Source organism: Protopterus annectens, chromosome 2.part1 (assembly GCF_019279795.1).
Source record: "Protopterus annectens isolate FY-2018-M chromosome 2.part1, PAN1.0, whole genome shotgun sequence".
NCBI classification, from domain to species: Eukaryota; Metazoa; Chordata; order Ceratodontiformes; family Protopteridae; genus Protopterus; species Protopterus annectens.
Genome location: NC_056729.1, coordinates 471,762,313 through 471,784,342, shown reverse-complemented (window position 1 = coordinate 471,784,342; position 22,030 = coordinate 471,762,313).

Sequence of the window (22,030 nt, the reverse complement as noted above, 5' to 3'; positions counted from 1 at the left end):
TTAAGGCATTGGTTCTGACACCAGTTGTTGGTCTCAGTGAGGCCTTTCTGTAGGATGTCAACATCACTTGGGGAGTTAATAATAGCTTGCAACTTGCAATCATCTGTGAACTTTGTCCAGAGTCCCTTTGTGTTGGCCTGGACTTCAGATAAGTAGATACCAAACAGGAGAGGACCCAGGACCGAACCCTACGGGACTCCACTCATGACTGGTTGGCAGTCTAACTTGGAGTCAGCTCCTTTTACACTGTGGGTTCTATCTATGAACCAGTTTGCAATCCACCTAGTGATATAGGGGTTGATGCCTAGCTTAGTGATTTTTTCTATGATTCTTGAGTGGGGAATGATATCAACGGCCTTGGCCAGATCAAGGTAGGCTGTATGAACCACCTTGCCTTCATCCACAGCTCTGGTGACTGACTTCAAGAAGTCAACCAGGTTGAACAGGCATGATCTACCCTTCACAAAACTAAACTGTGTGGGATCCAGAGTTTGGAGATTCCCTATATCCTTGTTTATTAGGTCCATGATGACGCATTCAATAGCTTTGCATATCAGACTCATCAGGATAATGAGTCAATAGTTCCCAGGGTCTGTAGTCACTCCACCTTTGTGGAGAGGGATGACTGTAGCAGTGTGCCATTTGGTAGGGACAAAGCCTGAAGTGAGGCTGTGATTGAACAGGCCACACAGGTGAGGTGCCAGTTCACTCTGTAGTTCATGTAGAACACAGCCAGGGATATTATCAGGTCCCATAGAAGCTGTATTCTTGGCCTTGGACAGTTCTGTTTTAACCTGTGCAGCAGTAATACTGGGTACCTGGCAATCTACTGATATTGTGATTGGCCCTTTGGGGGGGAGAGGGGTAAAGTTGGCACTGAATCTGTCAGCCAGTATATTGGCAATATCTGTTGGTGGTATAGGAGGTACCATTGTGCAGTAGCTCAGAGCAAATCTGGGTATTACCATGTAGATTCTTTACATAAATATAGAAGGCCTTGTGGTTGTCTTTACTATCTGCTGTAATTCTGTTTTCATAGCTAGCTTTAGAGGATTTGATGAGGGATCTCAACTTTTTGTTGAGGCTGATAAGGGTGTTTTTCCAGTCTTGGGACTTCACCTTATTCTGCATCAGTTTCCTCCTTCTGTTGTAGAGTTTGTTTATGGCAGGGGACCACCAGATTGCCTTCCTTTTTTGGAGGAGAGCATCTTGGTTCTATTGGGTATGATGAAATCCATGCATTTGTGTACGTCTTCATACAGTGCATTGGTGTATGATTCAGCGGTCATGCAACTATTCTTCATTTGCATGGGTGCCGTGAAGTTATCTACCTCTGTTTTTAGGAGCCCAAAGTTAGCATTGGAGAAGTTTTTCATGGTGGTTACCTTTGTGGGGGTGGGGGTGGATATGGATTTCCAAGGTGATTAGTTTGTGGTCAGATCTAACCAGAGAGGAGTTGACTATTGGTGTAGAGCAATGGTCTCCTATGTAAGTAATGACCAGGTCAAGGATGTTGCTACCTCTAGTGGGGGTAAGAACGAGCTGGTCTAGGGCATTAGAATTAATGAATTCCAGGAAACGTTGGGCAAGTGTATTGGTGCATGAGTAGTTTTCCCAGTTAATGGAGGGGTAGTTGAAGTCACCAGTATGAGAGTGTTAGGATGGATCCTAATATTCTCCAGGGTGCTTAGGAACATGGAGTGTGAGTCTTGGGACATGGTTGGGGACCTATAGCAGGCTATGACCTCAATCGCTGTCTTACCCAATGTTAGCTGCACCTGAAGTATCTCTGATGCATTATGTTGGACTACCAGTCTGGAGGTGGGCACATCCTTTATGAATATGGAAACACCACCGCCTTTGGAGCTTCGGTCCAAGTTCTGCAGCCAAAAGGTGTAGAATGAGTTATAGCCTGGTAGTGCAGGGATGCTTTCTGCTGCTTTGAACTAGGTCTCTGTTACAGCCCAAATGTCGATGTTCTCCATTTTAAGGAGTGCTTTGAGTGCATGCATTTTGAGATTTAGACTTCTAGCGGTGAGCAGCATGATCCTCAGACTGCATTTGTTTGTAGCTGTTACAGTGGTAATTTGGTCTTTGGAACACCACCTAAAAAAGGCACTGTAGGGGTGACAAGAGCCTTGGCCAGTATCCAGAAGTGCAGGGGTGACAGATACAGGCCAAATTTGGCAAAGCATTGAGGTCTGTTAGTCATGTCATCCATGGCAGACAGATACTAGATCCCCTTAGAATGACACCAGAAACTTAGCCAATTGTTGAAATCAATCATTTTCTGCTTGTACTGTGGTATCATTCTGGGTGATGGTAGGATGCTGCTCAGGGCTAGGGTCATATCCACCTGGGCTACATAATCCAAGAGCTCCTCCATGTCTCTTTTGATGTAGTCCAGGGAGGTACATCTCAGGTTATTCACACCCACATGTACAATGGCAGAGTCATATTTGTACCTGTTGTTGAGGGACCTGAGTGTGTGTGTTATGTGGTGGATCCTTGCACCTGACAGGCAGCTGACTGTTACTTTCTCCTTATTCAACCTAGTGAGTGGGACATCAGTGTGCCTCTGCTATTGAGTCACCTATGACTAGTGTGTTGGGCATGCTATTTTGCCTTAGGGGCTTTGGATGAATGGCACACTATTTAGGAGAGTTATGTGTCTTGTGATTAGTGTTGTGATGTGGTGGTCGAGTGCATTTCTGCCTTGGAGGTTTCTGCTGTTTGGGTAGATTCTTATTGAGAGCCTCCACGAAGGTGGGTGTGTGGTTTGTGTTTTTATGTGAAGGCTGTGCTGGTATGTGTTCTGGAGGGCTATGTGTTACATGTGGTGTGGTGCAAATGTTGACCTTCTCCTCTTTATCAGTTATTCCAGCCTAGTGGCTTCCAATTTGGATATATAAGTGTATCTCTCACAAGTCTGAGTGTTGAGAGGTAAGAGGAGAGGGTTATCAGTGTAAATGAGGCAGTTGCTACATTGCCTCAGGATGCCCAAGTTCACCAGATTAATAGGAGAAAACACAGGGTACTGACCTTTAGACTTGCCTGGAGGGGTGGGCATTAATAATAAGTACATGAGTTGTTTCCTTGTAGAACATTTAGTGCTGGTAGCACTTTTGTGTGCTACGATAATTGCTACAAGAAGTCTGGTAAAGTGCTAGACTAATAAGCTTGTAAAAGTGCAGGAGAGGAGAGAACTAGCAGATCTAAGGGAAAAATTGAAGAACAGACATTGGCACCACTAAGAAACTTACAAACAGTCCTGGATATAACAAATTTATATCTGGACTAGACTAGTTACAGGAAAGGTGGGAAACAAACACAAACACAGGCTTTTAAACCAGAAGGTTGAAAGAGATGGAAAAACTGCCCAAACGGACAATAAATTACAATTTCTGGACCAGAAACCACACCTCTTGTGGTAGATAGGCTACCTAGTGTTTACCACTCCCACTGATAAGCTAGAAGGCTTCCCTCCAACACAGATAGGTTGGGGGGCTCAGAAGCTTACATACAGTCCTGGATATAGCAAATCTATATCTGGACTAGACTAGTTATAGGAAAGGCAGGAAAAGTGCAAATGCGGGCTTTTAAACCAGAAAGTTGAAAAAGATGGAAAAACTGCCCAACATGGCCAATAAACTACAATTTCTGGGCCAGAAACCACTCCTCTTGTGGAAGATAGGCTACCTAGTGCTTACCACTCCCACTGACAAGCTAGAAGGCTTCCCTCCAACACAGAAAGGCTTGGAGGGCTCAGAAACTGACAAACAGTCCTGGATACAGCAAATCTATATCTGGACTAGACTAGTTACAGGAAAGGCAGGAAACAAGCACAAATGCAAGCTTTTAAACCAAAAAGTTGAAAGAGATAGAAAAAACTGCCCAAATGGCCAATAAACTACACTTTCTGGGCCAGAAACCACTCCTCTTGTGGTAGATAGGCTATCTAGTACTTACCATTCCCACTGATAAGCTAGAAGGCTTCCCTCCAACACAAAAGGCAGTGGAGCACACACAATACTCACCGAATGGAGGGATCAGGCTGATGGGGAGCAGGCTCCCAAATGATCTCACGAGCTATCACCCTGAATGAATCCTGCATAGCCTGTGCCACATCCTCAGAGAAGGTTCCCATCAAGTTCATCTGTGTTAGGAATACATATGTCATGACCTCCCAAATCTCCTCCCAAAAATTGTCTCTAACCTGGTCATGTTGATGTCATCCTCTGGGGTGCAGGCAGGATGTTATGGGCAGGGGCAAGTCCAGGTGCCTTGGCATCATCATCATCATCATTATCATCATTATCATCATCATCATCAGCTTCCTTCTTGAAAGAATCTGGCAGTGGTCTCACATGTGCATATCTTCATCTTCATATTTGAGAATGCCCACAGGTACCATGCTCTTTGAAGATTAATTGCAAAACACAACAAAAAAGAAAAGCAAATTCCTGATATGCAGAACAGTCCCGTGAATATCATAGCATACCCCCAAGTAATAACATAAATACTCTTGAAAACACCCTTAGTTGGCTCTCCACCTCCTTCCCACAAGAAACCATACTCCTTGGGGATTTTAATATTGACTGGAAATGTACTTCTGGAAATCCAACTACTCACATCAATCTTTATGGATTTCATCAAACCATCACCTCCCCTACCAGAACCCATAAACCTAACAACAAACAAACCACCTTAGATTGGATACTAGTGAACAGCAATTCCCATACAAAACAGGCTTACTCCCCGATGATATTAGTGACCACTCTCTGACCTTCATATCCAAACAAAAGACCTCAATCCCCAACCAAATTAACTGTATAATTATACATAACAAGAAAAATCTAAACCCAGTTAACTTTCAAGCTGAGCTTAAAGCTTGCAATTGGTCACCCCTAAAATCCCTACCTCTTGATGAAGCAGTCTCATATTTTAACAATAAATTCTTACAAATTCTGGAACACCATGCTCCCTCTTGCACTGTTAGAATTAGGAACAAACCTGCTCCTTGGCTCACAAATGAAACAAGGCAAAAAATGGGACTGAGAAATAAAGCCTGGACCAAATGGACATACTAAAAACTCTACTGATCACCTAAACTTTACACAGCTTAGAAATGTCACAAAAAATTAATATTCCTTGATAAAAAAAATATTACCTCACATTCCAACAGACCCAACATCAAAACCCACAAAAATTCTGGTCAGGAATAAACAAATTGCTCCACCCTGGACACTCCAAAACACCTACCCCCACTAAGTTGACTCAGAAATCTCCCAGCCAAATTGCCGATACTTTTAACAAATATTTCTGAAACAGTCCAATCATTAGCCAATACCCCTCTGCCCATACCACCTGTTACCCCTGCTGACTTACCCTGTCAACCAACTTACCCCACACATTACACCTCCAACCTGTCCCAACATCCCTTATACGCAACCTACTTTTCAAACTTAAACCCTGCACACCATCAGCTGACCTCCTACCAGCTGAATACCTGCAAATGGCAGCTGCAGTACTTGCCTACCCAATCTCCATATTAATTAACAGAACCATAACAGAATGCTCCATCCCCTATCTATGGAAAGTCTCATACATTATTCCACTCCACAAGGGAGGTAACTCAAATGAACTCTCTAACTTCCGCCCCATAGCCCTACTTTCCCCATTAGCAAAAATTATGGAGAGATGTATTCATCATCAATTTCTTGATCATCTCCTCCAAAACCACCTACTAGTGGACTGCCAGCATGGCTTTAGGCCATTCCATAGTACTACAACAGTACTCCTATCCTTTTCAGACTGCATTAATAAAAACTGTAACAACTTACTATCCTCAGCCCTCTTCATTGACCTCTCCAAAGCATTTGACATGGTGAATCATCAACTATTGTCAGATATCCTAAGGTCTTTCTCATTTGACACCCAAACAGTCCAGTGGTTTAAATCCTACTTAGAAAATAGACACCAAGCAGTACTTTGGAACAAAATGTTATCCACTCAACTCCCTATCTCCCTTGGTGTCCCTCAAGGCTCCATTCTGGGACCTCTCCTCTTTACTATTATCATTAATGATCTCAAAACATCCATCCCACAGGCCACCTGTATATAATACGCTGACAACTTGACATTAATATGTAGTGCTTCATCACCCACAGAGCTTCAAACCAAGACCCAAACAGTATTTAACTTAGTCGAAAACTGGTTCTATCAACGTTGTCTCCTCCTTAACCCCCAAAAAAAACAAATTATTATTGTTCTCTCCCACATCAAAGTCCTCTGCTATTAACTTTACAGTCACATTCAACAATGGGAATAAAATAGCTCCCGACTTGACCACCAAACTGCTAGGTGTGACTATTGATAATAATCTGAACTTTGAAATCAAATTAACCTAATTATTAGATCAGTTAATAGAAAACTTGGTTTCCTATGTAGACTCAAGCCATTTCTCACAGCTTCAACTAGGTCTACTATCGCCCAAACACACCTAATCTCCACCCTTCTCTATGCATCCCCAATCTATCCAAACCTCTCCAAAAGCAATATCAGCAAACTGGCAACATCTTATAATAACATAGCCAGATTTGCCACTGGATCCCCATTTAGAACCCATCACTGTCAGAATCTCAAACAATTAGGATGACTGGAACAACAAAGTCAGCTTCTTATACAGCAGCTTAAAATCACTCATAAGATTCTGCATCATCCCACAAATATGCCCATTCTCTGCAGCCTTATTAGCCAATACAAAAACCTAACAACCCGAAGATCTGCAAATAGGGTACTAGTATCTACCTTAAAATCCAAGAACAAATCTGGGGATTGCCTGTTCACTAACTCTGTTGGTAACACTTGGAACAAGCTTCCAAGTGAACTAACATCCCTCTCATCCCCCCCACTGTTTAAGAAGCAACTAAAACTCTTCCTAGAATCACAATGGTTATGCCCTTGCACCAACCCAGACTGACACTATTCATCTCACCTGACTACCTTCCCAGGCTGGTATACCTCCCCACTGCTTTATTTTTTCTCTCTACTAACCTACTGAAGAAACAACTTCCTAGGGAACCAATATAAAAAAAAATCTTTGTTTCTTGTATTGTATCTATTTTACAAAATGTTTTTAACTATAAATGACTATCAATGATATTTATATTGTTATTATATGATCACTATGTACTTTTTTCATTTTTTTATGACTTTCAGCTTTGATGTGATCACTATGTTTCTTGTTTCTTTTTTCATTTTTTATGCCTTGGAGCTTTTCTCCCCGGGCCTCTGCTGAGGGAGGTCATAGTCTCCCTATACTCATCACTCATCAGACCAATGATTGAGTACAATGCCCCATTCGGAATGTATCTGACCCGACACTTGCAGCAGCTGGAGAGGCCACAAAAGTTCCTCACCAAAAGGATAAAGGGTCTCAAACATCTGTCCTATGCTGCCCGACTGAAAGAACTGCCTAACATACAAGGCCATGTCAAACCCAGATTTGATGAATATGCTTCACCTCAAAAAATCTAGATCTGTCAGAGCCACAAGGGCGGAGACTTAAACGACACGGCTATTAACAGGACGTGCTGAGAGGACAGATTCATCACCCAAAGACTATGCTGTGGAATAAAATCCCCATATATGTGAGGCAGTGCACGGCTGGCCTTGTTCAAGAGAAATCTTGACCAATGGATGGGAGATCGCAGATATACCCCAGGGATTACCTCAGTGTCACTGCTCGGCAGAGGCACAGCAAAATAATGGGTATAGTTCCCCATACTTGCCCTCGGGCAGATAGCCTAGTATGAACCTATGAACCTATGAAAATGGACATATATCCAGTCAGACTTTCCCGGTCAACAAATGTAAAATAAAATAAATAAAAATAGCACAACATAATATGATTATGATGACACTTTACAGTGGGACAAAGACACATCCATTAGGGACAAATTTACCTATGGCCCTTTATGTAGTACTCTTAAAAAGGACAACAGTATTGTTATCTGAAGAATTCTATATGCTTAGACACACACACACACACACACACACACACACACACACACACACACACACACACACACACACACACGCACACACGCATGCACACAAAAAAAATGTGTGCTGAACAAATTGCTCAAAGATACATAAAACATCAACACATTGTTAGAATTTATCCAAAGTTATAAGCACAGCTACTGTGTGAGGATTTCACATACCTTACTGATGCATGATGGGTATTCCTGAATTCTTATAAATAAAGATGTTATTGAGAAAAATACAGGCCTGTAAACGGGAATATGCATTTAATTTCATAAAACAGGAAAAATAATTCACATACCTGTGCATTGGCTTAATGCACATAGCTGTGTTCCAACTGCGCTCCTCATTGTCTGAAACAAAACATAGAATGTATGAAAAATTTCTTCCTCAGCTAACGCTAATATACACTTCTCAGCACAGTTTGTAGACATTTCTTTCAGAAGAACACTAGATTAGCACAATACACAGTTGACATTTTTACATTCAGGTGTTAATGTCTTTGAACACAGATTGAAGGACATGAGATTCAACTCTGTAACCACAATCTACATCCAAACTCCAACCCTGGTGACCACCTGCTTACCTAACACATCTTAATTGAAAAAGCATGTTTTGCATGCAGTGAAAACATTTTATGTTTTGATATTATCCTAATGGGGTGGGGGTCTGCAAATAATGCTCATGGCTTAGGAATGCAAAATATGAACCTGTGCTGCTCATATAGCTAAAGAGGTGGAAAAGTATATTCAGGTTGTCACTGTATTTAGATACAGTAACTGTACTGCAGAGCAACCATTCCTCAGGCATGAAAGTGTAATGTAGTATAACGCTTCTCTGAGCAGAACATAAAGGCCACAGAAAGGTATGTGAGAGGACCATTATTCCTTGTTAAACTGCAAATCATTTAGAAAATACATATATATTCCCTCTTCTTCATTTCATCTGTTAGTCTGCCCATCCCAGTCCCTCAGAATTTAAGGATGATGTTTTACCATTGACTTCAATATTTCATGAGAAAACAGACCTTCATAACATTTTTACAAAGTATACAATATTACCCAAAAAATTGCTCAGACATAGGGATTTCGCATGGTGCATTGCCCCTACAGTTAAATAGATGACATTAACGGAATGTTACAGATTACGGATATATTCATAGGAATTTAATGAGTAACCAAGTTAGTTGCAACTGTGCTCAAAATATACATTAATATCGGGTTTATATCGGAACATCGAAGGCTGATAAGTCTGAAGCTCACAACTTCGAACTACAAACCCCGAAAGCTGACAACATCGAACTGCAGAACGGAGATCGCCATAGAGTGCAGGAAGGGAAGATTTCCCTTTACTGCACTATACTGCGATCTTGGAGTTGATATATTTAAGTAGCGGGGGTGGGGGTGCAGGGGGGCTTGCCCCCCTGCATATAGCATTTTTTTTGTTTTTTTTTGGGTAGTTTGTATTTTTTTTGTACGTTCGATGTTGTCAGCTTTCGAGGTTTGCAGTTCGAAGTTGTGAGCTTTCGGACTTGCAAGCTTTCAATCATCTGATATAAACCCTTAATATCAGTCAGTGTAATTTGCTTCTATAAATAAATGCTATAGGTATATTAAAGCAAAATAACAGCTTCAGATTTGAACAAACAGCAGACCAAAATGTAGACCTTCTGGCCTGTTTTCTTACAAGCTAAGCTAACAGTCAGCACATGCTGCTCTTAAACAAACAGGTACTCCTCTCCAAACACTGTTGTTCAACAGCTGGTGTAATGAGAGCATTATGGAATGCAACCATATTCATAGAAATTTGAAGACTATATCAGTGAGTCATTACCATGCACAGAATAAACATTAATATAAAGTATTGTAATATGTTTTTTCAAAAAAGTGCTATGGGTGAAGTTAACCAAGGTAACAGGTACAGATATATGTTACCTCTATGTGGAATGACACCTACAACACAAAAATGTACACATGCTGGCTAGTTCCTTTACAGGCCAAGCTAACATTCAGTAAGGGTTTCATTGTAAAAAACAAGTAATGCAGGTGATTCTTACAAATCTTGAGGTAAACGGATGAATAATGAAAAGGCATACAAGTTTTGGATGTTTCATAGTAAAGAAGCAATAGCTATTAACACATAACTAAACACATATGTATAAGCAAAAAGGCAGGCATTACTTTTTAATTTAAATAAATGTGTCTCTGTAACTGTTTAGGAGGAATGGTGTAAGGAAGTTATATACGTGTTTGTATTCCAACTTGTAATGGCCCAATAGGTGATACAGTGGAACTATAATGGAAAACTATGAAATGGCAGTCATCCATGGCCTAGGCGCTATAGGTGTCTGTCATACATGAGAGCAGAGGCTATCTGATATTATGTAATTAGATGCTGAAAAACATATTTGCATCTACAAAGGACTACATAGGCATGGTCCTCCTGTTGTGGAAGGAAGTAGCAGTCCACAAAAATCACAAAAACTGACAGGCCAAAGAAAAGCCATAAAGATGATAGAGTGGACTATTGAGGATAAGAAAGAAACAATGTATTGTTACTTCTTCTTCTTTCGGCTTTTTCCCGGTTAGGGGTCGCCACAGTGGATCACTTGTCCTCTTATGATTGGCAGTGGAATTTTTACGGTGTCGAGTTGCCAGCCCGGCGCCCAACCTTCCACAGAAGGCACACACGCACACACTCACACCTAGGGCCAATTTAGAGTGTCCAATCCACCTATAGCATGGGAGGAAACCGGAGCACCCGGAGGAAACCCACATGAGCACAGGGAGGACATGCAGACTCTGCACAGAAGGCACCCCAGCCAAGGATCGAACCGGAGAACCTCTTGCTGTGAGATGACAATGCTAACCACTGCATCACCATGGCTGCAAAACAATGTATTGTTACTATTATGCAAAAATCTCAGCATTTCCAGACACAAGATATACAGAATGATTAAGAAAGAAATTAGATGAAAGAAAAATACTTCCGCAAGAAAAACTGTCAGAAGCTTCAAATGAAAATTTGCATTCATTAATACAACAGATTTGTGAAAAACAGTATATAGATCAAGAAAATTTGATCTGTTTGGAAAAGGAAGCATCTGAGGAAGTGCGAAAATATAAACAACAAAACCCAGAGATATTTGAACAATACAAAAAAGAAATATGGACATGGGAAAGAACGAGAGATTTAATATGGTGCAATATTTATGCAAAGGAGAAAGACAAATTAATCAATATAAAGAAGGCAACCCCAAAGATAGAAAAAGAGAAATACAGGCAAAGACATCCGGATATGGAAAATTTTACAATAAAAAAATTAATATCACAAAGATGGAACGTAGAAAAGAAGATTAGTAAAGCAGAAGTTAAAACAATAGAAGTTGAAGTTATGGAGTGCCTGCAAAGTGAATGATTTGGTGTAGAAGGTCTAATACAGGTTATATCACAGCATGATGGAGTGAGTCCCCAAAGTAAGGAGAAACGGGAAGATAAAGTAACATCTGAAGAGGAAATATGGACATGGGAATGAAAAAGAGATTTAATATGGTGCAATATTTATGCAAAGGAGAAAGCAAAACTAACCAATACAAAAAGAGCAGCACCAACGATATTTGAAGAGAAATACAGGCAAAGGAATCCAGATATAGAAAATTTTATAATACAAAAAATAAGAAGACAAAGAGGAAAAGTAGAAAAGGAGATTAGTAATGGAGTAGTTAAAGAAATAGAAACTGAGGTTATGGAGAACCTGCAAAGTGAAGGATTCAGTGTAAAAAATCGAATGCAGAAAGCACTACAACAGGATAGAGCAATGGATATCCAAATTAAGGGGAAACCAGTGGGACAGGAAGCAATTGGTCAGGTGCCATATCAAGATATTTTGGAGCCTTTCACAGGACATCGGTATAAACATTCACTTGAAGCTAGACAGCAAGGAAAGGAACAGGAACAGGAAACTGTGGAAACTCTGACGCAGTCAATGTTGAGGAGTGATAGGCCAATGAGTTCTCATATGACAGAGCAACAGATCACACAGAATGAAATTGAATAGAAGGTACCACAGGAAGATGCTATAGAACGTTCTATAGAATGCCCATGGGAAATGGAAAACAAAGGATTTGCCCTCAGTTTGGAAGAAAATGAGCTAAGAGATGAGTTGCTTGATTTAATAGACATGGATAGATATATTAAGCTCAGTGAGAGAAATAGACTGCAGAAGGTCAATAAAATCCAAAAAGTCAGACATCTGATAAAATAAATGAATGCAGTAATTAGAACTATCTATAGAGAGCCATGTAATAGAAGTAAACAGGATATATTACTGTGCTACTAAATTAATAACTAATAAAGTTCTACCACAAGAACACAGGGTAGTGAGGGAAAGGAAGGGGAGAAATCGAATACCATCATGGAAGTATCGAATAGAGAAAACTGTAAAGCAATTAAGACAAGAAGTGTTACTGTTGGAAAATTATAGAAGAGGGAATAGATCAACAAAAATACTGAGAAAGATAGATGTGATTAAAGCAATGTGTACTATTAGAACAGACCAGGATCTATCATGAACTATCGCAAATAACAAACTAAACATTTCAGCACAAGCGGAAAACCTTAGAAGATACACAGATAAATATAAAGGAAAAGTACAAAATAAGCAATTTATTGGTGACCTAAAAATAGTTTTATAGAGAATTGGGAAATAAGGTAAAAGGAATTGAAAAGACAGCCAAAACAAAAGAGGAAGTAGATACATTTTGGAGAAGACCGCAAAAAAAGAGGAAGCAAATACATTTTGGAGAAGTATCTATGAAGATCCTGTGGAACATAACAAAGATGCTAAATAGATAGAAGAAGTAAATGAAAGAATAAGAAGTTTAAAGGTGCAGGATATGAAATGGGATGAAGTAACAGCCAGAGAGACTGAAACAAAGTTAAGAAAAGCCTCTAATTGGAAAACCCCAGGCCCAGATGCAGTACCTAACTCTTGGTTAAAAGTATTAACATCTTTGCACGAGGATTTAGCCATGAGTACGAACTATTTATATGCACACCCTGAGCAGACACCAACCTGGCTAACAACAGGCAAAACAATGCTCCTTCTTAAGAGTGAACCTGCAAGCTGCCCTAAAAATTATAGACCAATAACTTGCCTTCCAACAACGTATAATCTATACACGGGAATTGATGCCAACAGAGTTTATAGTCATTTAGAAGAAAACTCAATTATGGCAGTAGAACAAAAGGGCAATAAAAGAAAGTCATATGGAACAAAGGATCATTTGTTTTTAAATAAAGTCATATTGGAGAACTGTAAAAAGGGGAAGAATTTAAGTATGGCATGGATTGACTATAAAAAAGCATTTGATACTATCCCACATTCATGGATAAAAGAGCACTTAAAAATGAATAAGATACACCCTACACTGATCGACTACATTACAGTGGTCATGAAACAGTAGCAGACCACCTTGCAATTAAGCCATGATAAAGGACAGATTATTATCCCAGGGATAAAAATTCAAAGGGGGATATTCCAGGATGACTATCTGTCACCATTGCTATTCTGCCTTGCCATTAACCCATTAAGCTGTTTACTTAACAACTTAGGCCATGGCTACAATTTGGCTCCTAAAAAACAACAAAGTGTAAAGACTTCTCATCTTATCTTTGTCAATGATTTAAAACTGTATAGCTCATCAGATGAGGAACTGAAAGCACAGCTGCAGGTTGTCAAAACTTTTTTCATATGACATAACAATGTCATTTGGTCTTGATAAGTGTGCAAAAGAAACCTTTAAAGCAAGAAAACTGCAGCACCAGGAAAACATCAGTTTGGAACAAGAATGTGATATAAAAGAACTTTGTGAATTGATGAAGGATCAACAATAAAACATTAACAAATGCGAATAAAACTTAGTAAGGAATACTTTAGAAGACTTAAATTAATTCTGAAAACAACATTGACATCTAGGAACAACATCCAGGCTATAAACCAATTTTCTCTTCTTGTCCTGGCTTACAGTTTTGGAGTGATTGACTGGCCCCAAAATGTATTGGATAGATTAGATAGGAAACAAGAAGGATGCTTCATGTTCATCAAATGATTTATAAAAATTAATGCATACCAAGATTATATATTACCCATTCAGAAGGAGGGATGGGCCTCCTTGAAATTGATTACACATATAGATCTGCAATCATGGGACTACACACATATCTGCTGACCTCACAAGGCCCAAATGTAGTGAAAGTCTTGAAACAAGAGGAGAATAAACCTAAGATGACTTCTCTGCTTAATTTAGCAGAAGCATATCGGCATCAAGCAAGAATGGAAATCAAACCAGAAGTAGATAAAAATCAGACAGCAGCTGAATAGGCCAAAAAACAAAAGAAAGTATATAAGGTAAAGGACCAGATGCGAAGGCAAGAAATGTAGAAAAAGCATAAATATAGTTGCAAGTATAGAAAACTTCTGGAAGAACCTCATGTTGATCAGGAATGAACACAGGAATGGTTAAGGAGAGATGAATTCAAACCAACAGATGAAAGGTTAATATTGGCAGCCCAAGACAGTGGGCTATGTACGCACTAGTTTACAAAGTCCATTCTACATGTGGGAGAAACAAACAAATGTAAGTTTTGTAAAACCGAATTGGAAACAGTCACACACGTCATTGCTGGTTGTGACATACTAATGGCTGAAGGACTGTATACTGAAAGGCATAATAATGTTTCAAGACTGTTGCACTGGGGATTGTGCAAGCAGCATGGTATTGAAGTGGCTGAAAAACACTGGAATCATGAGCCACAAAGCATCACAGAAAATGATGAAGTTTATATCACATGGGATCACCCATTACCAACAGTTCAAAGGATAGATGCTAGAAAACTGAATATAGTGGTCCATGAGTAGAGGAGCTCCCTGGTCAGCCTCAGTAAGAAGCTGAGATCCCTTACAAGATCCTCCAAAGCTAGCTATATAAAAATTGCCACTGATTCTAGGAACAACCACAAAGCATTCTATAGCTATGTCAAGAATCTCAATGGCAACACCCAGATCTGCTGTGAGTTACAGCACAACGGCACGAAAACTACAAAACCAGCTGATATTGCCAACATCTTGGCAGATAAGTTCAGTGCTAACTTTATCCCCCTCTTACCACCTAAAGGGCCCATATCTATACAGGAAGAATGCAGAGTCCCTGTAATCACAACTACGCAGGTAAAAGCTGCACTCTCTAAAGCCAAAAATACAGCATCTATGGGACCGGACAACATCCCAGGCTGCATTTTACATGAACTTCAGAATGAACTGGCTCTCCACCTAAGCATCATGTTCAATCTTAGCCTCATGTCAGGCTTTGGGTCCACTGAATGGTGCACAGCAACAGATATCCCACTCCACAAAGGGGGAGCCATCACTGATCCTGGGAACTATCGCCCTATTAGCCTGACGAGCCTGGTCTGTAAGGCCATGGAATGTATCATCATGGAACTCATAAACAAAGACATTGGTAACCTACAAACTCTGGACCCCACCCAGTTTGGGTTTGTGAAAGGCAGATCATGCCTCCTGAACCTGATCGACTTCTTTGAGGCAGTCGCCAAAGCCGTAGACAAGGGTAAGGTGGTTCACACAGCCTATCTTGACCTCGCCAAGGCTTTTGACACCATCCCCCATTCTCACTAAACTTGGTATAAATCCCTACATCACAAGATGGGTTGTCAACTGGCTCACTGACAGAACCCACACTGTAAAAGTTGCAGACTCCAAATCTGACTTCAAACCAGTGACAAGTGGAGTACCACAGGGTTCAGTCCTGGGACCTCTCCTGTTTGGTATCTACTTTTTTGAAGTACAGGCTAACACAGAAGACCTTTGGCTAATGAAGTTCACAGATTACTCCAAACTAGGAGCCATAGTCGAGTCCCCAAATGATGTGGACATCCTACAGAAGGGCCTCACTTAGACATATGCCTGGTGTCAAAGCTATGGCCTCAAGCTCAATGCCAAAAAGTGCATTGTCATCCTCTTTGGTAAAAACTCTGTACACATTAACTACCACATAGGTGGCAGTCTACTTAACACCAAATGTGTGATAAGAGACCTTGGGTCCCAGGTCAACAGTTGTTTCTCCTTTGATAATCACATCACCACAGTAGTCAGGAAATCCTTCTACATGGCACACCTCATCACAATAGGGCTCTCATCCAGGAAAAAAGAGGTCATTGTTCCCCTCTACTCGACACTCATTAGACCCATTATAGAGTACAACACCCGTTTTGGAATGTACCTCATAAGACATCTGCAGCAGCTGGAAAGGCCACAGAAGTACCTCACAAAGAGGATTACTGACCTCAAACAGATGCCCTACACTGACCATCTCAAAAAACTCCAGCTTTATGCCATAGCATATCGCCTACTCCAAGGTGATCTCTGCCTAACATATAAAGTTATATCAAACCCACAGCTGTTGGACATGCTACACCTAAAGAAATCCCAATCCCTCTGAGCTACATGCTCTAGGGACCTAAACCTTGTCACCAAAATAAACAGGACATGCTGGAGGGATAGATTCCTGTCCCAGAGACTTCCCATACTCTGGAACAAGCTACCCATCTATGTCAAGCAAAGTTCCTTATTAGCACTCTTCAAGAAAAATCTTGATGAGTGGATGGGAAATAGGAACTACACCCCTGGGATCACTTCTGTGGCTCTGCTTGACAGGGTCACAGGAAAATAACTTTCTTTGGTGGTGTAAGCCAGGGAACCTTGCTGGCTAGGCTTACTTAGGCCCTTGGGCCGATAGCCTAGTACCTACCTATGAACCTAAGAAATGAAGAACAAAAGTAGCATTGATCATTGAAATTGCTACAACCAGTGACTACAGTGTATTGCATACAGAGAGACACAAAGTCATAAAATATCAGGATCTGCAGGCAGAAATGAGAAAAATGTGGAAGAAAGATACCCAGACAGTTCCAATAGAAGATACCCAGACAGTTCCAATAGTATTTGGAGCAATGGGTCTTATAAAAAAAGAATCCACAATTGTATTTAGATATGTTGCCAATCCATGTAACCCCATATGAATTGCAGAAGGATTCATTACTGGGCACACTGCGAGTGCTGCAAAGACTACTTTTGGCTGACATCAAAGTTTGAAACAATACTAATTTCATGAACTATAATTGTACTTAGACTTAGGAATGGGGTCCATTCCCATCATAGTATTATAAACCCAAAAGATATGGAGAAATGAAAAAAGACATACTTATGGATATTATACACATTATTAAATAAATTAACAACATGTGAATCAAACCCATAGTTAAGGGGACAGTATTTACCAAGTCCAATTAATTAATGCCACAAACTAATTATCATAGCAGCTAACACATTGTTATAAAAACATCTATATGATGTATATGATACAGAGATATATCTGTAAAATCTGTAGAAATGCTTGGGTATACGTAGAATATTGATATTTACTCTGGGGAACTACGGGCTGCCTCCACACCTTGGTGACCCTCTTTAGAAGATCCTCTGCATCCCTCTGATGCAGGTCATCATAGCAGTGATGAACCTGCACCCCATCCTCCATCAATGCTCCATCATGATCCGGTTCCACATATTGATCATAGCAAATTTCCTGGGTCTGGCTCTCATCCTCTTCTCCAATCTGGTGTACATGGTCAACATCTGGGTTGTCTCATCATCAGTCCAGTTGGTTGCTAGGACATATCTCAGCCTCCTCGAAGTAGCCATCATGATCCTTAAGTAGAAGAAATCTGAAAAACACAGAAATACTCATTGAGGTACTACTCAGTTCGCAGTTAGCAATGGTCTGATCATTAAATGTATCAAAATCAATATTTGAAAGTGGCACTGATGTCATGTTGAAAACAATTGGAAGATGACAGGCACGTGCCACACATGGTACCATTTATCGATACCTATTGGGTGTTTACGCAGTACATTTGGTTGTTTCGGTGCATAACAACAATTTACATGGATGTGCATGAATGGGATTCCAAAAACTTGAATTTTAATTAACCTCATTAATTATATATGGTGCAAATGCTACTTAAACTTGGGTGCACTCAAGATACACTTTGATTCTGTGATTCGGAGTGAGAGGTGCACTGTCAATTTGTAGAATTTCTGTTGTGGTGATTAGTACATCTGTTAAAGTTACTCATTTCAAAAGGTACATGTTTAAATTCATATTTACTCAAAATGGTTATTTGAACAGAAGCTGTCATAAATTGTAGGAGTGATGCTGTGTTGAACTTTATGCATGCAGGTGTTACCTTCTAAATAGTTTATTTCATTAACATATGCAGTTGTATAGACAGACGTCCACTGCAGCTGTTAACAGTATATGAAGGATGATTTAAAGATCATCTGCAATTCTTACTGGCAATTCCTTGCACTTTGCAGTGTTACTATGAAAATGTACAGATTCTGACTCTATCTTTACTTAGCATGTGATGTTGATATTACAGAGATTTCTCATTTCATGTCTCCTAACAAAACTGTTATAAACATGTGCTGTTGCTGTTAAGGATATGTCTTCATTGATGATTCTTTATAAAGGTATTATCAGTATTATATCAATATACTATAGTACTCATCTGTACTGTCTGTGGCCTGGCTATGAAACTCATGCATTCAGTAAGTTCTTCAGATAGTTATTTATTGTAGCATTTGAATGTGAATGCAAGCAGGTTCATGTGGCATAATACTGCTGGATTTGGACATCCATGAAATATAGATGTATTGTCAAGGGTTCTAATCCCATCACAAATGTGTATGAGCACATCCACTCATGCATGAATCGTGCCATCCCCAATAGAACCAAGGTGCTCTCCTCCAAAAAAAGGAAGCCAATCTGGTGGTCCCTTGCCATAAACAAACATTACAACAAAAGGAAGAAACTGTTGCAGAAAAGAGGAAAATCCTAGGATGCAAAAAACTAACTTATCAGCCTCAGTAAGAAGCTGAGATACCTCATAAAATCCTCCAAAGCTAGTTACAAAAATAAAATTGCCAAAGATTCCAAAGACAACCACAAGGCATTCTATAGTTATGTCAAGAATCTAAATGGCAATGCTCAGATTTGCTCTAAGCTACAACAGAATGGCATTAAATATACTGATCCCAAGGATATTGCCAATATCCTGGCAGATCAATTCAGTGCAAACTTCATCCCCCTCTCACCCCCCTAAAGGGCCCATCTCAATACCAAAAGATTGCCAAATTCCGGTAATAATGGCCACACAGGTAAATAACGCACTCTCCAAAGCTAAGAATACAGCATCCATGGGACCAGATGACATTCCAGGCTGTGTACTACATGAACTACAAAATTAACTGGCACCTTTGTCATGTTTAATCATAGCCTCACCTCAGGCTTCGTGCCCACTGAGTGGCGCACAGCTACAGTTATCTCACTCCACAAGGGGGATCCACCTTGGATCCTGGGAACTACCGCCCCATTAGTCTGATGAGCCTGATCTGCAAGGCCATGGAACGTATTATCATGAAACTTATAAACAAAGACATTGGCAACCTTCAAACACTGGACCCCATGCAGTTTGTGTTCGTGAAGGGCCGATCTTGTCTCCTGTACCTGATTGACTTCTTTGAATCAGTCTCCAGAGCCATGGACAAGGGTAAGGTGGTCCACACAGCCTATATCGACCTTGCCAAGATCTTCAACACCATCCCCCACTCTGGAATCATAGATAAACTTACTAAGCTGGGCATTAATCCCTATGTCACTCGGTGGGTTGCCAACTGGCTTACTGACAGAACCCACACTGTAAAAGTAGCTGACTCCAAATCCAACTCCAGACAAGTGACAAGTGGAGTACCTCAGGGTAGAGTCCTGGGACCGCTCTTGTTTGGCATCTACTTCTCTGAAGTACAGGCCAACACTAAGGGACTCTGGCTAACAAAGTTGGCAGATGACTGCAAACTGGGAGCCATTATCAAATCCCCAAATGATGTGGATATTCTACAAAAGAGCCTTACAGAAACAGATGCTTGGTGCCACAGCCATGGGCTCAAGCTCAATGCCAAGAAATGTATAGTTATCCCCTTTGGGAAAAAACATGTACCCATGAATTACCACATAGGTGGCAGTACACTAAACACCAAAAGTGTGATAAAGAGACATAGGGACACAGGTGGACAGTGGTCTCACCTTCGACATCCACATCATCACAAGAGTCAGGAAATCCTTCTATGTGGCACACCTCATCACTAAGGGATTTTCATCCAGAAAAAAGGAGGTCATTGTCCCACTGTACTCGTCCCTCATTAGACCCATTATAGAATACAGCACCCTGTTTTGTATGTACCTCTCAAGACATCTGCAACAACTGGAAAAGCTGCAGAAATACCTCACTAAAAGAATTACAGACCTAAAGCAGATGCCCTATGCTGACCATCTAAAAAATCTCCACCTATACTCTGTCGCATATCGTCTACTCAGAGGCGATCTCTGCTTAACATACAAGGCCATGTCAAACCCAGAGCTGTTGGACATGCTACACTTAAAGAAATCCCAATCCCTCAGAGACACATGCTCCAGGGATCTAAACCTTGTCATCACAATGAGCAAAACATGCTGGAGGGATAGGTTCCTGATCCAGAGACTCCCCAGACTCTGGAATAGACTGCCCATACATGTCAAGCAGAGCACCTCTTTGGCCCTCTTCAAAAGGAACCTTGATGATTGGATGGGAGATAAGAAATTCACCCCTGGGATCATGTCAGTCACCCTGCTAGACAGGGGTCCAGGGAAGTAAATACTGTGGGAAGAAATAGCCAGGGAATTGTTATGGCTAGGCTTGTATAGGCCCTAGGGCCAATAGCCTAGTACCAACCTATGAACTGTAAATATATTACATGTTATGTTGATTTTACCAATGTTAGGTATGAAGGCATTGCTATTTCTTGTAATAAATTACATTAATATTCATCACACACAGTGTTATGTGGACATTTTCATTGCACTGGGATGCATAATGTTTATGTTGACATACACTGTTCACAGAATAAAATGCATAACTGGGCTCAAACATGAATATTATCATGTGCATATCACTGTCTTTCAGATTCCCAACCATCCTAAGGGTGACAACTTCTCCCTCCAGAAAAAATGACATCATAAGTTCTGGTGATACTGTTTGGAGAAATGAAACCTGGATGGACCTCACTTACAAGAACAATGCAGTTGGACTCAACAACCGATCCCTTGAGGCCTGTAGATGACACTGCTCAGACATGATTCTTCATGCAGCCAACAAAGTGACACATTATCAGAGATCAAGGAATGACATCAGTGGTGGCCCAACACTGACCACCCTAATGACATCACAATATTTCTGGTCTTACTGCATACAGCAAGAGGGGAGTGACGCTCCCTGATGGTGTGATTGAGGCTCGGGATTCAGGGCAAACATGTATGTATTTATTTCCATTACAGGAATGTGTGTTATGGCAATCACTGCATATTGCTGTAGCATGTATATTCACCTGTGTTTGATTTACAACAGCAGAGTTGAGCCTTGAACACACATCAACACAGGATAAGGATGATGAACGTAAGTATAATTACATATATTGGTACATCTGAGTTACAGACAGAGCAGTCCAAACAACACTTGTAATGTTGTTTGCATTATTATTCACAGGTCCATCCACTTCAGAATAACAGCAGGGATTGGTAGGTGAGTGTCTCTATACTGTTGTTGTTAACATTACCTTGTTAGTACCTCCACCTCATTTCATGGCACTGCTGTTTACTGTTATATTGTTGTTTCCCTACCATTTGACACTACAGGTACATCCAGTGGAGTGGCAAGCTATGCATTTTCAAGTACAGATAGACCAGGAATGTTGCAGCAACATTGTCATATAGTTTCATAGTTTCATAGTATAGTACTAGGCTATCTGCCCT